Here is an 8334-nt window from a genome sequence, read left to right as displayed (position 1 = left end):
CCCTCCTCCCCCCCTCCTCCTCCCTCCCTCCCCTCCCTCCTCTTCCTGCCTCCTCCCACTACTCACTGTTCCAGGTCCTGAGACTGGCAGACAGAGGTCCTGATAACAGAATGAGGCTGGCATAGCCGTGAAGGTACAGCCACCAGCCTGGCCAGCTGCAGGGGAAGCAGGAGAGAAAGGTGCTCCAAGCTGGCTTTGGACTCCAGACCTACCCTCTGTCTGCCCAGCCTCCCGCCCCCCACCTAGGGAAGTGGAACCAGGTCATGGGCATGACCCGGTCCATGTGCTCTGCCAGGTGTGTGCCCAGGTACTGGGTAGAACCGCCACTTGGAGGTTAGTGGATACGCCCCGGGCTTCCTGGTGCCTGCCGGGGCTGTGCTCCTGGGAGGATGTCTGACTTGGGGAGATGCTCTGCTCTCCTTCCAGGAGGAGTGGGGGCAGTACTGCAGAGGCTGGGCACGCCTCTGGAAAGGTTCCTGGGGACAGAAACGTGCGTCACCCAGCGGGAGGGCACGTGGTCCTCTGAATGGGGCTCCTGGCGGCATACTGTGCCCGCTAGTCACTCCTGGCGGCTGCAGGAGGGGGTGACCCAGCTCCTCCTTGGGAGGTGGGGAAGCTGGGCTCTGGGTGTCTCTCCCCCAACCTCCAGAGTTAGATTTCACCTGAGCCTGAAGTTTCACTTCTGAGTCCATCTTCACTGGGTCAAATAGATGATTTGGGAATGACAAGGGAGCAGTGTTGGTGGTTTTTCTTCAGATCTGCGTTGGCTTGGACCTGTGAACTGTGGTGGGCATTGCGTGTGTGTAATAGACCAAAGGCACACTTACTTTTCTTCTTGTGGAAAGCACCAGCTTCCCTGAAAGCAGTTCAGGGCTGTGCCCATCCTCTGCCCAGACTAAGTCACTCTCTGGGAAACAGGGAGGCGTCCTTGATCCCATCTTCACGCCACCCCTCCTCCTCCCCTTCACTGCCCACTGTCTCATGCTACCCCCCAGGCCCCATGGCATCCCCAGGGCAGGATAGCCATGTGCATCCTCCCGGCCAGCCAGTCATCCCGATTAGGGCCTCCAGTGCCCTGTCCTGAGTCTGGGAGGTTGGGAGATTTCCAGACCCAAGTGGTGTTGAGGAAGGGACAGAGGCCTAGGAACATAGGCCTCCATACCCCTGCCCCAAGAGAAACCAGAGCTACTGATGCTGGGCCCACACAAGCTGAGAACGTGGTGATTTTTTTTTACCTCAGGGGTCATCTGGGGGGGTTTAGTGGGTCTGGAGTATGTCATCCCACCTTGGGATCTAGGGCCTGTGAAGTGTGGTGGTTCCTGGATGCTGAGTCCTCATGGAAGCCAAGCTGCCAGAGAGAGAGAGGAAGAGAGAGAGAGCCAGTTCCACGTTCCCCTCCTCCGCGGCCCCCTGTATATATACCTTTCATTTTATCACCCTTTTCTCTGATTCATTAACCACAGCTAGTTGGCAACAGGTCCCACCCTGACAGCTTAAGACAAAATGTCCAGGACACTGGGCCAGGGCTAGAGTCGAGAGTGACAGGAAGCTGGGCTGGGCCTCTCTGTTCAGACGTACAATGGTCTGGGACTAACTCAAGGGCAGACTGTTCCCCTTTTTCAAAAGGGCCTTTTCTAGGCCCCTGTCTCACCAACATGACTCTTCCTCACTCCCAGGAGCCCTGAAACCAGCATTCCCAGCGGCAGGAAGATGGATGATCTGGGCTCCACTTCCGGCGCTCCTCCCCCACTCTGGCTGGAACTTGCGTCAGTCATGTAAGTAGCTGTGACTCAGCACCCAGCTGGGTTGGGAGGGAGGGAGAAGCTGCTGCCTCGCAGGAACCTTCCCAAGCGTTCTGGATTTGAACACGCTGTGGTAGCGCGGAACAAGCCAGCAGCATTTGGTTCCTGGAGGCAAATATCTGTTTGTTCCGTGGGTTTGCTTACGGATTTCATAAACAAGGATTCCTCTCCTTCCTGTTTTCCTCCCGTATTATTTTTTGGGCACCGTGCTGGGCATAGGATTTTTAGCACTTTAAATGACACAGCATCATTTATAGAATGCAGTAGAAGCTCTCTTTGCAATCTCCAGGCTATTCTTTAAGCAACGGCCCCCATGAATTGTATTTAACACTCAGATGTTTTTGTTTGGCCTGTGCAGAGTTTCTGTTTCTTTTTTTTTTTTCAGCTGTATCGGATTCTGCATGCCTTTAGACTAAACACGGCCCCTCCGGGTCCCCACACTTCTGCTGCACACTGTCTCTGCTTCTCTGTCTTAAGTTTCCTGCCTGACCCCTCCATACATTTGAATGTGCAGTGACCAGTCTGCACCAGCCCCTCTGTTTTCGGATGAACGTTCCGAGGCCTATTCCAGGAAAGTGCAGGCCCCAGTTCTCAGAGCCTGGCCGAGCAGGAATTAAAGCCACTGTGTTCTGATTCACTGTATGGTGACCTTTCCTCCACCCTCGGGTCCCTGCCCAGGCAGAGGAGTTTCGTAGGCACGAGGGGGTGGAAAAACCTCCAACTAGAATGTGGGCACAGACTGGACTGGTGCGGCATCGTGGCCCCCAAACCCTCTTCCTGTGCTGTGGCAACTCCCAGGGCTGACATACCCACTCCTCAGGGGCTGATTCTCCTTCCCGACAGCCCTCTAAGCCCTTCTCCACTGGTCAGCTTGCGTGGGGCCGCTAGGCTGAGGTGGGAGGATCCAGCGTTCCGCCTTTGATGACACAGCCCTTAGCAGGCTGGGGTTTTACCAGGCTGCCTTCTTCCAGATCAAGGAGGCCCTCGGGTTGGGTGCCAGGGAGAGCAAGCTGCTTCCAGCCGCATGAAATCACCTGGCTACTTGCAACTAGGGGACAAAATCAGCATCTGGTTTCAGGTAAGTGAGTCGTTCACTGCTCGGCCGACTTCAAGAGAGAAGCCTGGTTCTGTTGGGAGGTCTGAGACCTCAGCAGACCCTTTTATCTGGTGGGATTGGAAGGGTGAAAGGTTTGGATACTAAGATGACTTTTACCCCCTCTACTCTTAGAGTGTTTACAGCAATGCATTGCTAATGATTTCTTGTCTCTTCTTCCAGAGAACTGAGAGTATTTTAGAACTCGAGAGTTGGAGCCCAAACTCAGGTTCATGTCCCTTAGTTCCCTCGGTGACAGTTGCTCCTCTGCTATGTGCATCCCCTCCTCTGCACTCAGAGCTGACGCTTCCTGGGTAGCAGGAGAGACATGGATTAATCACCCTCACGACTAGATGACCTGAGTGTGTTCTGAAGGACGGGAGCATGATGGTGTGAGAGGGGAGCTTAACCCAAAGCCAGGCTAGACTGGGGAGCTTTCCTGCGGACGGGGTGGCCCAGCTGAGACCTGAAGGAGGGCTTACTTGGCGGGGAGGGCAGTGACTGACGGTTGGTAGTTATGAGAGAGTAGATGCAGATTGTTCCAGAAAGAAGGAATAGCCTATGCAGAGGCCTTCTGATGGAGAAAGAGGCAGTCTGGATCTCACCGAAGGACTCCTGTGACGACACCTTAGGAACGGGTTTGTGGAGAGTGGCAGTTGGAAGTTACAAAGGAAGACGAGTTTGGCTGAAGTACAGAGCAGCAAAGCTGAGAATTAGCGAGTGTAGGTCTCCAAACCCCACGTTTTATAGGGTTCGTATTCTACGGGAATGACTATCATTAACGCTCAGTCGTGACCTTAAAGCCTTAGATTCACCCCCCCCCCCCCCCGCACACCGGCCTCCCCTCCGCTGTTGACTGCAGGTGTCCTTACTTAGAGCCCTGGCAGGCAGTACTGATCCCCAGCCCTGGCTCTCCCACCTGTGGCCGAGGCCACGCAGAGCCCCACGGGCTGCAGAGCCTAGTGCTGCTGTCAGGATCGCTCAGGTGTCCAGCACAGGTACTGCGGGGCAGTTCATCCCCAGCGCCTTCCCCTCCCACAGCCGCGCAAGTGGAGACCACAGAGGCACCAGGGTGCTGGAGAACAAAGCAAGTATCGAAGCACCGGCTCCTTGCAGAACCAGGCGTGCTCTCATCTCCACCCAAGTTTAACATGTACAGTCAGTAATACCCCCCCCATCTATGCAGAAATATTGCCTAGGACTACCCTCACCCTCAATCTTCCTCATAATTAAGTTCAAGAACAGAATGAGACGGTAGTCCAGCTACAGAACAGGAGGCAGTGGGCAGAAGAGTAGGAGCACAGACTTTGGAGTCAGACCTGGAATCGACACCATTCACTAGTCATGGGACTATGGACAAGTTTTTGAACCACACTGAGGATCAGTTTCTTCTCCTGCCAAAAAGGGAATACTACCTACTCCGCAAGACTGTTGTGAGAATTCAAGAGCACAGCTTGGTGTTCAAATTTTATTTCCTTCTCTTCCCTAGAGCAGCACGTGATGTTATGTCCAGGAGGCGTAAAAAATAGAAGGGTTTATCTAGAGTCCTGAAGAATTGGTAGGGAACCGGAGAGATACAGATTCTTCTTTCTCCTGGTTATGGTATCAGAGGAAATACAGACATATTTTCTTAGCTTCAAACAACCAAAAAAGATGGTGCAATTAGGAGATGGGAAATCTAATTTGAACACCATTTGCAAACCTAATTTTCAGGCAGAATTTGAAAACAACACAGAACAAAACTCCATTCTTTTATTAGAAGATTATCTACTTAGTACAATTATAAGACACTAATCTTTTTGTGTCACAGTAGAGAATAAATAAGATTGGCAATTAACGGGGTCATATTTGAATGTCCTGACCGCTCACCTATGGCTGGGAAGGCGGAGCCCCTGATCTACGTGACTAGGACACATGGAAGAGTTGCCCTGGCTCAGGTGAAACCCACCTTTGTGTAGTGTCTAGAGCCTCACAGGCAGAAAGGGTGCTTGTTTCCTGATGACGTGAGATAATATCGGAAAATGCTTTGCACACTGTGAAATAGTTTACAAAGCAGGGCAATACTAATGTACATATTAACCCAGTTTAGTAACAGCTTTGGCTATTTTATTTCGTCATATATATAATAATATGTAGGGACTGGTTGTGGAATTAAATAACTTAGAATTCATGAGTTTTGTATTGCGATTGTGTAAATTATCAGCTTTGACTTTCATGTTCTTTGAGCATCACTTTGTAACTCTTCTCTGTGCCTTTCTAATGGATCCATATATCATGTCCCGTCACAAGTGAAACTGCAAGAAGACACCTCTGCTCGGGGCAGAGGCTGGGTCTTCCGATCGCATCTCCCTTCTTTCTTCAGTGAGATCCTCTTCTTCTGGAAGCTGGTTTCACATGGTGGCTTAGATTTTTCCATCTTTGTATCTAGCACCATTTGAAATCAGTGTTTTAGGAGTAAGAATTGCAGCACAGCAAAAGGCCAACCGCAGAGGAGCTGCTGCTCGTGGGATCAGCTTCCCTCCTCCTGCCACCTGAGCCGGTTCAAGAAAAGGAAGAACTTGAGAATCAAAGTACACTCTTGAGTGTGTTGGGTTGTGGAAGGGGACAGTGCAGGGATGGGGTTGTGTTCAATAGAAACTCAGAGGCTTGAGCAGAGCCAGAGGTTGTGATTGTCTTTCTGTTGACAGGGAGCGGCAACCCCTAGCAGTAGCCTGTTGGTAAGGCCTTTGAGCACATGCTTGGGCAATGCTGGGTTGGGTAGTTGATTGCAATAGGCAAGGGGAGGGGTGTGGACCAGAAGGACTATCTCATCACATCAGCACTGTCCACCTGCTCCTAGATGCCGTGAAACATTCAGCTGCAGTTGCCGAGCAGCTGAAATCAGACTCGCCACCTGCACTGTCAAGGTGCCGGACCCCACCGAGCACCACTGGACCCATCTCTTACACAGGCTGACCGATTTCTCCTGGTGTTCAGAGTCTGTTTTTGTCTAGCACCATTTGAAATCGGTTATGATGTAGGGGGAAAAGCAGCAGCCTCGAGGCCTCATGCCAAGTCTGGTCAGCAACAGCCTGGGGCTTCCTGGAAGATGGATGCGCAGAGAGAGGGGGAGGAAGGTTATGCTTTTTCCTGCTAGCTTCTTTAACTACATCTACCATACTTTATGCACGGGTAATAGAGCAGTTAATGGATTTTTAGAAGCAAATTACTAAAATTTATCTGATGTCCTCGGTTTGCTGAAATGTGGTAGTGATGTAAACTATAAATTGGTTGCTGTTGAATTATCTTTCTGTCATGCGTCCTGACCTTAATAAATGCTTTACTGTGTACAATTTATCATGTCTTCGTTTTCTGTCTTTTATTTTTCGTTCCTAATTGTATGATGATGAGTGGGGTCCTGAAAAGTTCATTTGCTGTGCAGACCTTACCTACTTCGTAAAGAACTTGAAGTCGGTTACAGCAGACAGATATTAAAAATGTAGCCTATGAAGACAGGAATGAAATTCCATGAGCCAAGAAATAAAATGAGAAAAAAGGATTACAGAAGAGAGACACGTTGCAGACCTGGGCTGAAGGATGCTGCTTATTGAACGGGAAACTGACCTCGGTTCCCAGTGGGCTCCAGCCCTGGAGCCTCTGCAGTCAGTGTTCCCTCAGAAACATTGGCATACCTGAGCCTATACTCACATGGCCCGTGGAGGAGCACCGATGAATTCAGCTGCGTTATAAGAGATGCAGGAGTATTGCTACTTTTGGTTCTTTGTTTCTATCAACCTTTGTAGACAGAGTGCGCCAGTTCTGTAAAGGTATTCAGCGATGAGCCAGACTTGATTTCACAGGGGATTCTTCAGGTAGGAGGGCTGTTTCCCCCTGATTGACCATTTTGCACAGGAGATGCAAGGCCAGCCCTGACCTACCTGCAGGACTTTTGTTTCACGCCAGTGGTTCTCCATAAGCGGTGGCATCTCAACCACCTGGGAAGCCTTTCTAAGTCCACCTCCTGCCAGTCTTCCCCCAGCTGGCTGCCCTGCCCAATCGGGTGGAGGTGGGACAGGTGAAGCATCTGTTGGGAAAACTTCCAGGTGAATGGGATGCATCTTTTCACTGCAACTGCAGTGCTGTTTCAGGCTGTTGACTGGCGAATTCATGTTTTAATCCCCAGGATGTGGTGATGGGAACAGTTAAGACCCTGAATTGTTTTATTCACTTCTTTGCTGAGGTAGCTACAATAGACCTATGGGCATAACAGCTTTGGGTCAGTTGTAACAAACTGAACAACTTTTGATTCACCTACTGTGTCCCTAGCTCCAGCCTAGGTATCACCAATAAAGCAAGTAACTCATGGATTCTGCCAGCAGGTTGCTGTGATTCCAGTCCCCAAATAAGAAAGTGCCAAAAGATGGAGTTTAGCATCAAAGCACAAAAACAATGACTTGAGACATCTTTTACATAAAAGTACTTCCTGGTGCTCCCATGAATACTTAAATAGTGCTCATGGCTGAGTCATGAGATGCACAATGCACACCCCAAGTAATTAACATGCCCCTCATTTAGGATTATTTTGCTTTATTCATCTGGAGGCTGACAGGTCTTTACCTAAAGTTGGCATTCCAGGGTGGTCTTTCTTTAGAAATTGCTAAGCAGAATGTTTCTTTTGGAGACATCTTGAGTCTGGTTTTTGAGGCCTTGCTTTCCACCCAGATATAGAAAATGCTTTGTCGGGCATGGAGCTCTCTTCCCTGAGTTTTGCTACACATTTACTGTAAGCGTGTCAGTGGAGAGCGAGTTGGACTGAAGGCACCTCCAGCCTCATGCAAGTTGTACTGGCAAAGAATTCCCGCCTGTGGAACCAAGTGCTGGTAAATCTTAGTAACTATGAGACAAGTCTTTTTCCAGCTTAGGGTAAACAATGTGTTAAATCTCTAACCTGGTAAGTCTTCATGTAAGATGTTGGCTCAGCCCTGCACTTTGAGAAGCTGGTATATAGTTTCATGGAGTTGCCTAGCAGACTGGTGTGTCTACGTTTGAGGGCAGTTTAAGAGTTTTCCTTGAACACAAGGAAAGCTATGTTTTGTGTTTATTCTAATGTGATACCGCTCCACCCACCTTCTGATTGCATTCACCCAAGGAGCCATTAGAATAGTGATTTTCAGATCCCACCCCTATAGGTTCTGGTTATACTGCTGTAGAAATGGGGTCTGGACATGTGTTTTCTGAAAGTTTCCCAGGGGATTCCACTGTGCAGTCAGGGTTGAGAGCGCCTCCTCTGGGTCTTGCTTCTACACAAAATGTGACCTGAGGACTCATGGTGTCGGTGTGTTAGTTTCTTGTGGCCACTTTCACAAGTTACAACAAACTTGGTGTCGTAGACTCTTCGGGCTGCTGTAACGAAACACTACAGACAAGGCAGCTTATAAAGAACAGATTTACTTCTCATGG

The sequence above is a fragment of the Monodon monoceros genome, unplaced genomic scaffold, assembly GCF_005190385.1.
Source record: "Monodon monoceros isolate NGI ecotype Baffin Bay Population unplaced genomic scaffold, NGI_Narwhal_1 Super_Scaffold_18, whole genome shotgun sequence".
Classification (NCBI taxonomy): Eukaryota; Metazoa; Chordata; class Mammalia; order Artiodactyla; family Monodontidae; genus Monodon; species Monodon monoceros.
Note: the sequence above shows the minus strand (reverse complement) of the source record.